The following is a 15,807-nucleotide window of genomic DNA, read 5'->3' as shown; positions in this document are numbered from 1 at the left end:
GAGACTCAGCATTTTGTTTCTTACTACTTTTTGGGGGGATTGGGGGATAGTTGATACAATATTATATTAGTTTCATGTGTAGTTTGCTATTTCTCAGGGATCACTATCCTTCCTTGCCTGAACTAGTGTCTTTGAAACTATGTGCAAATACTTTTTTTCCTTTTTATACATTTTTTCGTTTGGTTGTTTCAGGCAAGAGAATCCTTATTGCTCCATTTTGGATACCATTGGGAGTCTCAAACAGCTCTGAATTCTCATCGAATTTATTATTCGAGTCACTCATTTTACATTTGTCATTTGCTATTTTGAAAAGATGCTTGCCTTTTCATCTATAAGCTAAGAAATATAAATAGGTTCTTATATTTCATTCTAAATCTGTCAGCCGCATAGTGCTCTACTCATTTTTTGTGTTCAGGGAATGTTGGGCCATGGCATCAGAACCATAAAATCAGTGCAGAGAAAGTGAGCTCTTGCAGAAGTTTATGATGTGATCCTCAGAGTTACTGATTTTGCCTAATAAAATATCTACCATTCATGGATTTGAGTATGATTCAATTTCTTTGTACTTGCCCCATTGCATTTATTTGAATTTGAAAATTTTAGTAATATGTAAATATGATTACATGCAGAAATCTCCAGAACCAGAGAACCTCTGAGTTTTGATTTTGTCACTTACCATCTGAATGAGTTGAGGAAATTTACTAAGTTTCTCTGTGCCTCAGTTTTCTTATCTATAAAGGAGAGAGCAAGTTAGTAAATGTAGTGATCTCAAAAAGCTGTCAATGATTTAATGAGTTAATAAAAAAAAAGAGTAATAGAAAATGTATAAAGAATTGTGCTAAATAAAAGTTATTTTTTTCAAGCTCTTAGAAATAAAAAAGTGTAGTACCTTTGTTTTCTAAGGTATGGCTTATCAAAATTCCTTTGATTCGTCTTTATCCAAATATATGTTTCTGTGATAACCTGCCAACTTGGTCTAGCAAAACCTTTAGTGGTATATGATTGCAAAACTTTATAGCAATTTATTTTTGTGACACCCATGTAAGAACCAAAGGAACCTTGGGTAATTGAAATGCGATTTGTTGAATTTTAGTAGAAGCTCATGATGTAAGATCTCAATCAACAGCTAAGCCACCTATCATAAGAAAAATGTAAAGTGTCCCATAAATTGTGTTCAATATAAAATGTTCTTTGGACACTTTTGAAAAGAAGCTGTTAGAGAAAGGCATTTTCTCACTTACTTTTCAGTTCACCCTGGGGATACTATATGTGATATCCATTAGTTCCGTAGTAACTGAATTTAAGAGGTTTTAAAAGTGACCAGATATGACCCATAGAGGACATAAGAATTTCAGCTGTTAAAATTGAGGTGAGGCTACGGTTTTAGCTGAATTGGAAACTGAATTACTACTTACTGTTAGACAGAATGGTTATTTTTAGTGCCTTGAGGTTAAAGTCAGTGGGAAGGCAAGAACAGGGTTATATTATATTGTAGGGAGCTGTCTCTATTGTGGCAGGTATACAGTTCCATTTGTGACCATCCTTCACATTTCTAAGCAAAAATATATATTCTAAGAAGAATGATAATCCAGATATAAAAATATTAAGCTGTATGCAGGTATCACCTAAAACTAGCATTTTCAAATCATTCTAGTAGTGTGAAGGAACAAAGGGTTCCAGTGGTATGCCTTAGAGAGAAGGGGTTAAAGTAGACGCAGATTCAGATCTCTACATTTACATGCGTATGCACCACTTAAAGACAACCTGTCAATACATTTAGTCTACTGTATTTCATTGCAAGTGTTTATTTAAAAAATAATTTTCTTGTTTAAAATAGGTTTAAAAGCCTCTGTTTCTCAGCACTTGTTCCCCTCAGTTGGGGAAAATATATGTTAGTACAATACACAAAATACAATTTTAGGCTATTTTTGCATTTTTCATACAGAGTTTTTGAGAACTATTCTGATCATAACATTTAGATAAATCAGTCAACAACAGCACTTTTTAAATAATTTAGTTCAACTTGGTAAAGGCCTGTTAGGGTTACTATAAAATTGAAGTTAGGCTAACACTTGGGTTTGCTGGAAACCTAATTACTACTTTGTTTTTAGAATAGTTACCTTTCAGGCCGTTGAAGGTAAATCAGTAGAACTGCCAGAACCAAAGAGTTTTTTATTGAAATTGTCCCTATACTCTGTATTCCATACCAATATATAGCTCTTTCTTTTATGAACCTGAAGATATTTTGAAAGAGTGTGGTGTAACAAAATAACAATATTGTTATAAGCTGTAAGGAAATGATTGTTATTTCTACTGACAATATTTGAGGCTGAGCGAGTCATTTGGCTTTTTTAGTGTTAGAGCTTATTTGTTTTTTCTTTCTTTCTATGGCAAATAGTGATGATATGCTACTTAGTCTACTTGATGTAATGGCTGTTAAAATCACCTAAACAAAATATGTGATAATGTTTGAAGGGATATCAAACTCCAATGCATATAAATCATTAGTGTGATTTGGAGAAGAACATTTATATATTGGGATGACCTAAGCTGTGTCCTCCTCAAAATTCAGATGTTCAAGTTCTAACCCTCAAAGTGATGATATTTAGAGATGGAGAATTTGGAAGGTAATTAGATTTAGATGAGGTCAAGAGGGTGGGACCCTCCTGATGGGATTAGTGCCCTTAAAGAAGGGACACCAAAAATACTGCTCTGTTCTTTACCTGGGTGCTTGTGCCAAGGAAAGGCCATGTCAGCACATAGCAAGAAAAAATGACCTTCTGCAGGAAACAGTCCTTACCAGGAACCTAATCAGCCAGCACCTTGATCTTAGATGCCTTAGCCACCAGGACTATGAGAAAAAATTTTAATGGGAGATAATTTTAATAAGACATCCAGTCTGTCATATTTATTATGGCAGCCTGAGCTAATACATATATTTTAAGATTTGATGAAAAAAGGATTTGAAAATTGTATTTTGTTAGGGCATCCTGACTGGACTAATACATGTATTTTGAGATTAGAAGAAAAGAAACAAAATTTGTGAAAATCATAAACCAGCCTTTAAATATTAGTTATTATTATCTAAAATATCATCTTGTAAATAGTCCTTGAAGTATTAAAATATATGTTTTAAATTTTGTGGTGAAAATTTAGTAAAACAGTAGCATCAGTACATATTATATTAGTAATAATATCAGTCTATATTCTCTAGAGAACCAAAACTAATATGATATACATTGATATAAGTAGTGAGATTTAAGGAATTAACTCAAGTGGTTTAGGGACTAGCAACTCTGAAATTAGTAATGCCAGCCAGCTGGCCAGGAACTCAGACCAAGAGATGATGTTTCAGTCTGTCTTTTTTTTTTTTTTTTTTTTAAGATTTTGTTTATTTTTGTGTGTGTGAGAGAGAGAGACAGAAAAGTACACAAGCAGGGAGAGCAGCAGAAGGAGAGAGAAGCAGGCTGTCCACTGAGCAGGGAGCCTGATACAGGGCTCCATCCCAGGACTCCAGAATCATAGGATCACAATCTGAGCCACAGGCTCGTGCTTAACCAACTGAGCCACCCAGGTGGCCCCGATTTTGCAGTCTTGAGGCAGAGTTACTTCTTTTAAAACACCAGTTTTCTCTTTTAAGCTCTTCTAGTAGTTGGATAAGGTCCATGCTCATCATCCAGGGTAATCTTTACTTAAACCAACGTAAAGTCAGCTGCTTATAGTTGTTAAATACATCTGCAAAATAACTTCATGGCAACACGTGAATTACTTTTTGATTAAATAACTGTGTACTATAACCTGACCAAGTTGAATCATATAGCTAACCATCATAGTGTTGTTGAAAATGTCTTTAAGGAGACATACCATAAGTGAAGGACTAGGTTGAAGTCTAATTGGGTATACTAACAACTAAAGGAAAAAAAATATGCCAATTGCTATTGAGACTAAGGTGGAAGCAAGGAAGCAGCATCACAGAGGAAAATGCTGACAATACTCTTTTTAGTACTGTTTAGGGGAAAGGAGTTTGAGCAAAAGACCACTAATTTTTAAATCCTCCTTATGAAAATCTACCCTAAAATATAAATGGATACATAAGGTTCCTATGGCTTAATTCCATTAAACATGAAATCATTTGCCAATCTCTCCTTGTTCTAAGTTTTACAAACAGATATAGGAATTTGGCTAAATAGATTTTTTCATAGGAAAGATGTTTGCTTATCAATCTCCAATTCATGTGACTGACAGGTTTATTTATTTATTTATTTATTTATTTATTTATTTTTAAAGATTGTATTTATTTATGTATTTTACAGAGAGATCACAAGTAGGGAGAGAGGCAGGCAGAGAGAGAGGGGAAGCAGGCTCCCCGCTGAGCAGAGAGAGAGCCTGGTGTGGGGCTCGATCCCAGGACCCCGGGATCATGACCAGAGCCGAAGGCAGAGGCCCCAACCCACTGAGCCACCCAGGCGCCCCCAGGTTTATTTTTCTTGTGCCTTCCATTGCCATTCTGATCGTGTATTCATCTTTTAAATTGTTTTATTGAAGTATAATTGACATAAAATAAATGGCACATATTTAAAGTCTATAATTTGATAACTTTTGCCATGCATATACACCTATGAAACTGATATCACTATCAAGCTAATGGGTAGGTGTCTCACTCCCAGGTTTCCTCAGGTCCCTTTGTAGTTTCTTCTCCCCCGTCCCCTCACACTCTCTTCTGTCCCTGACAATCAGTGATCTACTATTTATCTGAAGATGTTTGCCTTTTCTATATTTTTTTATAAATTATACAGAATGTTCTATTTTAGTCTATCTTCTTTTACTCAATATGACTTCGAAGTTCATCTATGTTGTTACATGTAGCAATAATCCATTTGTTTTTATTACTGAGACATATTCCACTCCAAGAAAATACTGCAATCTCTTTATCTACTGATCTATTGATAGTCATTTTGAAATTCAAAGCTATTCTGGCTCAAAACTACTCCGGCTGGGGCTGGAATAGACTTGGTGAAGTTTGCAGGAAGAGCTAATTATTCAGTAGTTTCCAGCTTTTCCTAGTCCTCTTTGATTGTGATCTGATTTTACATCTCCTTATGATATTGGCTATTTCACAATGACCTCTACACACTTAACTCATTAATACTTCTTAAAAGTATGAGAGTATTGTCACAACAAATAAAGAAAAATAGATTACAGGGAAAATCCCATCTCCGTATGGTTTGTAGGCTTTGTGGTGTTTGGTTTCATTTGATATGTTGGACCTGGAATATTACAAGGATGAAATTTCCATAATGATCTGCCAGTTATCAAGCATCTCTTACCCAAATACCTTTGGGGGACAGTCAAAAATGTAAAACATTAAATTAGACCTAATTTAAAATGATCAAGAATAGTGGGGAGAGAGAATAGATCCTGCCTAATGATACTCAGATTAAGATTTAAAGCAATGTACAGTACAAACAAAATCATGTATTTGGGCCAAATCAGCCTCCTTGAGAATGGGACCTCTATGATAAAAATGATTCATAGTGATAGCTTTTTCAAATGAGCTATTACCTTCTTGGGAAATATGTTCCTATCCTCTGAGCCTCTAATTTAGCTCTTGTATAAAGACTGCATTTGTATAAAGTTATAGAAAGTTGTGTAAACCAAATTATTCTTTCTGTCTCTTCATAGACCTTTCTCAAGGCGGCTACTCATTTGTCAAATTTTGACAACATACACTCCATCTCCTTTTACTCATCTGGGAACCAGGGAGATAAAATCAATAGTCCAACAAATATGTTGATTCTTATCATGCTCTAATTGTATGCTAGGTATTCTGTGGGATTGAAGATGACCAAAGTTGTTCCTGTAACTGAACTGAATAAGCTTTGATCATTACCATTCAATCTGGGTAAATTTATATTCTCAGTGGTTCTTAACATATATGTGATACAGTGGTACTAACTTTAATTTAAGTCTCTTCTCTAGCACAGTGAAACTCTACTTACTGAAGGACAACATTTCCTCAAATAGATATCTTTAGATTTTATTCAGGGAGAGTCATAGGTTTTGAATTTCATACTATTTAATATCCAAAAGTGACTTGAATTTTTTGCCATGCAACAGTGTTTTCCCAGCCAACTTACCCAAGAAATTTGATATAGAATCCATGCTTGTTTTGCATTATTTAACTGATTTAAAAAGATCTAAGGTTGACATTTTTTTAAGTTATTGAAAGCTGACACATTGCACTATTTTTTCTTTATTCCCTTTTGTTACCCATTTTATGATCCTTTAAAGATAATGGTTTGTCTCTGAAAAGGAAAAATCACATCAGAGGAAAAGCTACTACTTTGCATTCAGTGACAGCTACTATTTCTGTATAAAATAATTGAATGAAGACGTAGGTTTCACATCAGAAATCTTACCAAAGTGAAAGTTTCTATATAGTTTATGCAAACTAATACAATTTAAAATTAACATGACAAAAAACTGATCATTTGGTGAAGTACTCCAGAGGTTATACATTGTCAGGGATATTTCTATATAACATTAAAAGTAGAATAAAATATGAAAAGAATAATCTATTACATAGAAGGATGGAATATAAGAAGTATTTGAGTATTGAGAAAATCTGCCATTCAAAGATATCTGATTGCTCTTAATATTCTTCTAATTATGTTTTCAGCTACTGTTGCTGACTAGATCATGTAAATTGAGAGAAGAGGCTTGGAGCAGGTTTAGGATGTGTAAACCAGATAGGATGAGTACCAGAATGAGAGGGTGAAAGAAAAAGAAAGCACTAAGTATCTGCTACTTTCTAAAGAAATTTAGTTGTAATCAAAGAAAAAAAAAAAGTTGAAGAAAAGTATATTTCCTTTTCAACTTAAAATTTATAATTAAACACTCAACACTTTTGGGGCTCCTGGGAGGCTGTTGGTTAAGCATCTGCCTTTGGGACAAGTCATGATCCCAGAGTCCTGGGATGGAGCCCCCACATTGGGCTCCCTGCTCTGCGGAGAGCCACTTTTCTCTCTCCTTCTGCTGAACACCCTGCTGTGTGTGCTTTCTCTCTCTCTCTGTCAAATAAATAAAATCTTGAAAAAAAAAAAACACTCAACACATTTAATCATTAATAAATGTTTATGTGAACAACTGAACAATTGCTTTGGCTGAACTTCCTACTGATATCTTAAAAAAAATTAATTTTCTCTGTTTCCTGACCATTTTCTAAGATATGGCTGTGTAAATGTTGAGAAAAATATTCTGACTCGAATAACATTAAAATTCACATCTAATACCCCTTCAAGTCTCTAATACTCAGTAGTTGATTACCATTCCCTTTGGTATTCTCCTTTGGTTTTACATGAAATTATACAATATATTTCTGACTGTGACTATTCCTTCTCCTACTGTGACTTCAGTTCTGTTCTCAGGACTCCTTCTCTTCTTTCTACATTACTCCTTGGTACTCTCCTTCAGTCGTTGCCTCATCTAGTGTCTTCATTCATATGATTCCCAAATGGAAAAGCCAATTATCCTTGAAGAGATTGGCATGTTAGGAATGTGAACCAAAATCCCCACCAATTCAGCTTTCACTGAGGAACACAGACCTGGAAATAAAATGTTAAATTTCTGGCTCTTTGTCATCCTCCCAATTTCTATAATGATAAATTTCTGATATTATCCAGAGGCTATGGCCCATGTCTAATGTTTGTAACATTTCTGATTGCCTATATTATCTGAAAGTGAGCTGATCACAGTGTCTAGATGGAGTGTGCCTGATAGTCTTTAGTATTAGTGTTTAGTATATTAATAGATCAAAGTTAAACACTCTCTTATGAACTACAGAATGCTTGGTCAAAAGATATTCGAGTATATTGAGATCTCCTTAACCAAATACCCACTGACATATTGATAAATGAAATAGCAATGAGTAAGTAGTATAGGGTCTGGATCCTGTTTGTTCTTATCTCACAAGAATTGATGCTAATCAAAAGTTTTGGCCTTAATTGTGCTTGATAACTTAGGTATTACAGAGCCTGTTATTAAAGACTTGACAATGCCCAATTCATTGTGTGGATAGGAGCTTTTCTTCTGCATTTGTCATTGTATTTTCTGTTATCCATTTCCTATGTGTGTGACCCAGGTCTGTGATCTCTCAAATTGAACATATCAACCACTTATTACCAGCTCTATTTTAATTTCCTTTCCAGCTACCACTTGAAGTATAAGACTGCTAGCAGGTTTTAATTTCATTTTAGGCATAAAAAGATATGTCTGCATGATTAAAATGCCAGATAGCTATATAACTGTTATCAATTATATTAATTAAGGGAAAATTGTAGCAAAATTTGTTCTGAGGGAGGAAAAAAAGTATCACCCTGAAACCTTTATTACACATAGATGGCCACGAACTATTATGTTTTTCATAGTTTACTTATGATTTGTCCAGTTTTAACATAAAAATTTTAGAGGACTTGGAAAAATGTATTTTTTTAGGAAAAATAATTGTGAAATTGGTAGCTGTGAACCTCATGAGTAGCTACTTTGATGCAAATTAAAACAACCTCCACACAAGTACAGGTAATGAAATAGCTGAATTGACTAATTGTTTTTAAATATATGCCTAGTTGGACAGCCATTTACATTCTCTAACAAGCTACACAGTTCAGAAAGTTTTTAAGGCACTTAGGAAAATGAACCTTATGGCTCAACAGCATTTCTACTAATATCTAGAAAATTACAGTTTGAGTTTAAAATGATTATAGCTGTAAATCAGTATTTAAAAGAGATTTTACATACATTACCTCATTTAATCCTGGCTGAAATCCTGCAAGATAGGGAGCATCAGAGGATGCTGTGAATTTATTAGCAGCTTGACTATGATCCCACAAATAGTACTGGAGTGCAGATTCAAAGTCAGGTTATCTACTTTCAAGTTTAGTGCCACCCTTATCCACCCATTTACGTGTAAGTATCTCATCTGAGTCAGTACCTGGTATGAAATATAATAGGTTGGGAACAGAGAGCACAATTCTGAATAGGTTGATGTTTTTGCCTCTAGCTAGCTTTGAATGTAGCAGGTGAGACAAACGTGTAATTAGGTCTTGTGATATTTTTAATGTGTCCTATCCAGAGTAAGTGTAAGGTGTCTTGATAGGACTTAGGAAGGAGATGTCATTTATTTTTTGGAGGAGGCACAGACAAAATATCTGAAATGACATTTGCTGGTCTTTCTGTAATTAGTTACATCTCTGGAGATGAAGGACTATTTCAGAAGAGGAGCATATAGACATATCTAAGGTAAGAGAAAATATTGCTTACTAAGCGCACTGTGAGTAATTCACTGCTGATTGAAGTAGTTTAGTATTTAAGTGAGAAATAGTCTACACTGAGGAGGCTCTCTAGCTTTCCTATGAACATTTGGAAATCTCTAGAGCTTTTTTTTTTTTTTTTTTTTTTTAATGTCATATGACTGAGGAAAAGCATTACCAAGATCTGGTAAATATGGGACAAGATTTCACTGCAGGGGCTTCTAGCGTGGTGGGTGATTTTCTAACCCTAAAATGATCATTGTGCTCTCCTGAGAAACACAGACAGCAAACCACGAACAGCCTTATGGGGTATACTGAGACGTTTGGACTCTCTTTGGAGGTACTTTTCTGGGCCACTAAGGGGTTTTAAGCAAAGGGTGGACATGGTAAGATTTCTTCTTTAAAAAGTTCCCTCTAGGGGCACCTGGGTGGCTCAGTGGGTTAAGCCTCTGCCTTCAGCTTGGGTCGTGATCTCAGGGTCCTGGGATCGAGCCCCACATTAGGCTCTCTGCTCGGCAAGGAGCCTGCTTCTTCCCCTCTCTGCCTGCTGCTCTGCCTACTTGTAATCTCTCTCTCTCTCTCTCTCTGTTAAATAAATAAATTAAATCTTTGAAAAAAAAAAAGAAAAAAAAAGAAAAAGATCCCTCTAGTTGCCTTGTGGAAAGTGAGTTAGAGAGTATGCAAGTAGACACTAACACCGTAAGTTCATGCTCTGCCTTGCAACAGGCAAGTCTAAGAGAGCAGTAACAATTTGGCCAGGCCTGAGAGAATTTCCATGCACTGACTCTTCCTACTGGAAAATGTGGGTGTTAGTTCCCCTGAGCAGACTGAATGAGAGAGGGGGAAATGTGTGCTGGAAGAACAAACCCCAATATTAGCCCCTATAGCAGGCTCGAGCAAAGGCCATTCATTCCAAAGAACAGAGATGTGCTCTTTGCCAAGGAATAGATGGCTTTACGATTCTGCCACATTAAAATATTTTTTTATAAAGATACATGAATCAAATCCTTATTTAGTTTAACTTTCTGTAGTTGGATTTCTGTTTCTGCAACTGAAAGAAATCCTCATTGATTCATATGGGGATATTCAGTCATGACATATCTGATTCTGACACATTTCCAGACAGTGCTCTATTTATATTTTAGTACTTTTATGAAAAAGAAGATTCTTTCATGGAGCCAGATTTTTTCATTCATTAATTCATCTGTGTATGCATGCATGCATCCATCCATCCATTTAGTCATCATTATTCAAGAGATATGTCCAGCAGGCATTGATTAAACAGTGGAGAGGAAAAGAAATTGCTGTTCAGAGTTTGGTCTTAGAGACAGATCTCTGGAATTCAACTATTTTTCTTCATATTTCCCGGAGTAATTGTATCATTTTGTTCACACTTTTTTTTGAAACTCATCGGTATTGTAAGAACCTATGCCTATTGTATTGTGAAGCTTGGATTTCAAAATCAGAAGTAGAAATGCAAAGCATAAATTACATTCATGATAGTATGTGAATATCTTCTGAAACTGGTACTTTATACCAACTATCTCTTTAGTTCTTCAGGATACTTTGATTACGCCGAAAAAGGAAATTCCTTTGTTCTTTATTTCTTTATTCTTTATTTCTGTATTCTCCAGATACAAACTGCTTCATTTACGTGCCTCATTTAGAATCTGAATATATATGCCTTTCTTTGTACAATTTAGGTATTCTAGAAATTTTAAAGCTTGGGATGTCTTCGGTAGGTGGTGAAGAGCCTTTTAAAAACATTTTTATTTTACACAGGTGTAACACAGGTGGTACGCCCTTTCCTCTCTGCCCCATAGGGTGTAGCTCTAACTACCCTCTAGGGAAGAGAAGGTTGGGTGAACAGCCTTACTATTTCTCCAGCTCAGTAAGTACCTGCAGGAACATTCTCTTCACTGCTCAGGAGTTCTTAAGCCACGTGCAGCCTGATGCATACAGGATGGCCTTGCATCGTGGCTCTTCTACGTGTCACTTCAACCTCTTCCCCAAACCTTATACACATGTGCAGCTGATTACGTTTTACCCTCCCCCCCACCCCCTTAATTGAAGGATTCAAGTTTCTGTCATGAAATTGTACATACTCTGGAGGAAGGGCCTCAGATATGGTGCCCTGACGTAGCTACTCTGTTCTCAGGAACAAAGTAACAAAGACACACTCTCATCCATACTTAGATGAATAACACTGGTTTTATTATACTCAGAATATCCTGGGTTTCGTAATAGAGTTTACATAAAAAAATGAATGAGGAGAGAGGCAGAATTCTTCCATTTGGGATTTAGATGAACTAAAATCTATTTTGGATCTGGATGGGCTGAAGATGAGGGGCAGGTTTGGATTCTCTTGCTTCTGCTTTGAAACCCTGGAGAGGTATGTTAGATACAGTGTTTACTCATCCAGGTTTACTTTTCACCTTTCTCCACCCTGCACTGGCACCACAAGACCAGTGTTTGCTAACTTCATCAGTGGCTTTTTCTTTCCTCCCAGCTTCCTGTTGAGTCTGGCTAATGGAAGTTGTAATGGAAAGAGATTTGTCAGGGGGAGATTGAAGTTGCAGTATGCACTTCTGCAACTGTCTCTCTGCTAAGGGATAGACTGCCCTTTTTCTGAGTTTCTCTACTGAAGTCCATAGTTACTATTGAACAGTACTGTCTTGTAGCTGTAGCATCAGCTTTGGTGCCCTCCCTACATTTTATACATTTTCCCACCCTCACCTGTTTAGGACAAATGATGTTGATGACTTCCTGTGGTGGCTAAACTCACAGTGATTCAACATGTTTTGATAGCTTACTTCAAACTTGCTTTCATATTTATTAACTGTCCCTGCATTAAGGTCTCCCAAATTACTGCATTTAAGTGTGCCTTTTTCATCCTGTTGTGATCTTTGCTGATGCTAATGTTTATACTACTTAGCTATTAGTAGAGGAGGAAAAAAAAAAAGGGGGTGGGGGGGAGAAGAAACGGACCACTCTTAGCTGGGAAAAGTAGAAGTGAATCTAATTTCAGACCTGTCAAATTTCAGATGTCTGACTAATATTCCTATAGAAACGGACGTGAAAAGAGGTATCTGGGAAGGATATTTGATTTGGAAATCTAATGAAGTTTATGAATTTGGGAAAATCTGGGTTTCATTTAACATTAAAAATAAAGAAATCCATTGATTATTTTCTCTGTGCTTCCATCCTTGTGAGCCTTTATTTTATGTAGAGAGCTGATTAGAAAAGCAGGAGCTTCAGGGACCCAGAAATCTATCATAGTCACGAAACTTATGTGAAAACTGCAATTTCTCATTTTGTGGCAGTAATTCCCAGCCATTTCATCAAATATAAAATATTTTTTTCCAGGGGAAGCTCATCTTCCTCTGAAACATATTTACTCTTCAAACATAGAATACATTCACAACATAAATTATTAAGTCACTGACTTAAACACTGACTGTTACAATTTTAGGCGATATATAATTGAATAATATGCTTTCTTTGTATATAACATAACTCTAATATTAAAATTTTAAAAGTCATATAATATGGCTATTTCTCAATTTCTTTATGAAGAAATACTTCTTGTATCAACTCTACATGTTACTTATGGTATCTAAATGGAAGCCAGAAAGTATCTGAGAATGACACCTATTTACATAAAATATGATATTAATACATTATATCAATTATATAATGATTTTATGTGTTATTTATTATAATACAATATTTGCTATAATTGAACTCTTTCCTTAAGTGGTAATGTATGTATTTATAAGTAAATGTTACACCTTTCAGTCTTTGAGACATCCTTAAAATATCTTTAATGTTTCATAACCTTGATTTTGAGAATAATTCATCACCTGTGAACACTACTCAGGAGGGAAGATTTAAGATACAACACTGCTTTTACTATTAATAATCTTCCAAAGTGTTTACTGTCTTTCTGTATTTCTTATAGTTTTATTAAAGGCTTTGAATATATGCTTACATTACATGCTAGGGAATATTAGTTTTCTGCTATATTACTGTTGCATAACAACCTCCCCAGAAATTCAATGGCTTAAAATAATTATTTATTTAAACCTCAGTGGTCTACAGGTCAGCTAATCTCAGCTAGGATATTTTCATCTAAACTTAAGACCACAGGTTTCTAATCATGTATTTTCATTCTGGTAGTCTGGCTGAAACACAGATGGCTTACGGTGGTATGGCATTTTTAAGGAATAGGGTGGAAACAGAAATATATAACGCCACTCTCTTAAGGCTTCAACTCAGAAATGGCACCCTGTCACTTTTCCATTGGTTAAATCAAGTCACAAGACTATGTTTAACATTAATTCCTTATGGAAGTCTACTCCATAAATACCAAGCCTTGGGGAGGCAGGAGGAAAGGAAGAATTTATTGATAAATCCTATAATCTGCCAATATCACTTGCAAAGACACATGTGTCCTCAGTTGGTTTTAATCAACCAGTATTTATTATGCTTTTGTTGGATTCAGAAAATTCATACAGGAGAGTGTACCTTAAATGTAGAAGGAGACCCAAGTACACAAACATGGATACAAATAAACTCAGAATAAGTACCTGAGAACCATAGATTAACTATTTCTGTTAACTATCAATGCCAAATAAGTGGATAAACCTGACAAAATTAAAAAAAAAAATCTAATATGTGAAGATCATTTTTTAAAAATGTGATATAGGAAAAATTTCAATGGGTGCTATTATACTGGTTTACTTTTAAATACGCAGCTGAAAAAATGATAAAAGAATTAAGCCAACCCTCCGGCTTGTGGTTAGTTCCCTATTATATGTAATCTGAAGGGACATTTTATTGAAAAGGAGACTCTCTGGATTGGAAGAGCCCTTAAATGATTCAAGAACCTCAGGAAATTATACAGGAATAAAATTAAGATGAATCATTGTACGCAGGCAAAACCATTCTTGTGTTTATTAAATTTCTGAAATTTTCCTGGATACTTTCTATACATGAGTTCAAGGACTGTTCCTGGATGATCATTTTGTATTCTGAGTTAAAAGAAAGTTTTATTTTGCCTCTTTGCCTATTATATAGCACAATGTTCAAGTGTTCTTTACTTTTTGGGTATTTTAAATGGTACCAGTAAAGCACATCGGTTTGCTAGTTTTTAACTGAATGTTTCTAAAACCCAACCTAAGAACAAGACAGAGAAATTTGATGGTTATATTTTTGGGAAACTCATTGCAGTGTTTTTTTTTTTTTTTTTTAATTACTTATTCAACATTTGTTTTTCTTAGTTACTGTTGTGCACAAAGTAAGAATGTGTTCTTTTTATGAAGAGAAATATGTTCTATAACTTCAAAAGACAAAAGACTATACATTTTTATGAAATGTCTGTGTATGATAACTTAGAACGACCTAAAATAAAATCATATGTTAAAATATATTATGAAACTCTTTTAAATGTCATTTATATTAAATGGTTTCTGGAAGTGATAATCTTCACTCAAGAACTGTGTGGATCCAAATAACAAGTCCCAAGTTTATGTGTCAAAATTACTTGTTTTGACATAAGGCAATTAGGAATAAAATCAGACTGATATGTCTTTCTGAAGGAAAATTGTTCTATGGAAGACCATCAAGACTGAAGTTTTTGTGAAAACTTCTAAAAGCTAAGAAGCCTAATGTAGGAATGTTAACAAAACACGCATTAACTTTCCATGGTATAGACAAAATACTCCAGGAGATCCACTGTGCTAGTATACTCATACACATAAACTGGAAAATCAGGGAAGAAAGTATTAAAATTTCAAAATACATATTTTTAAAAATTCAATGCTATTTTAATAAATACATCATCTATTTTGTTTCTGATTAATAAATGCTTATGTTTAGTCTTTCAATTTTTTTCAGTTAAAAAGTAATTTTAAAGAATCCTTTCCTTCAATTTTTCTTTGAAATTTTCTACTAGAAGTCTATACTCTATTACCAGTCCCATTTTCCCACTCCTCAGACCCTGGCAACCAGAATTCTGTTGCCATTCTCTGTTTCTATGAGTTGGAATTTTCTGTGAGTTGGAAGAGTTTTCAATATTGTCTGTAATGATTTGGAAAGGAAATAATGAAGGGCTCTTACTAAAAATGGAAGTGAACATTTTGCTTCAAATATTTGTAATTTTAAAAATAATTATTGTGAATCAATTAACAGTTTTGTAATTGGAGGCAAAAATTGGTGCTTCTTATTGTCTTTAGAGAAGCCTTTTAGCTATGGATAGTTCATAAGGAATATTATATTAGGAATGGACTCTTTCAATTTAGAGAAATATCTGTATTTCACCTTATATAAATATATAACAAGAAGAATGTAGATTTTATAAATTTGAATGTTATTAAAAGAATGTTTTAAATTTCCATATCTAAAAATATGCATTTTTAATATTGTATTTTTAGCTTGCTTGCTCACTTCCTTCCTAACTTTCTAAGTATGGTTGACACACAGTATTGCATTAATTTCA

General features: G+C 34.5%; 1 protein-coding gene across 2 annotated transcripts in view; it reads left to right on the top strand.

Annotated features, from left to right (window-relative positions):
- The window catches only part of MGAT4C (MGAT4 family member C), a 717,583-nt gene that overhangs the window by 64,726 nt on the left and 637,050 nt on the right, over window positions 1-15,807 (top strand). The window contains exon 1 of one of the 2 annotated variants that reach the window (XM_032874169.1): window positions 9,279-9,297. The exons of the other annotated variant lie outside the window; for it this stretch is intronic. The gene's annotated coding sequence lies outside the window, so the exon portion shown is untranslated. Of the gene's footprint in view, window positions 1-9,278; window positions 9,298-15,807 lie in introns of those variants that run through there. 2 annotated transcript variants of the gene reach the window in all.

Source organism: Lontra canadensis, unplaced genomic scaffold, assembly GCF_010015895.1.
Source record: "Lontra canadensis isolate GAN:19392208 unplaced genomic scaffold, GSC_riverotter_1.0 scaffold52, whole genome shotgun sequence".
Classification (NCBI taxonomy): Eukaryota; Metazoa; Chordata; class Mammalia; order Carnivora; family Mustelidae; genus Lontra; species Lontra canadensis.
The sequence above is the reverse complement of the archived record's forward strand: the minus strand, read 5'-3'. Positions and strand labels throughout refer to the sequence as shown.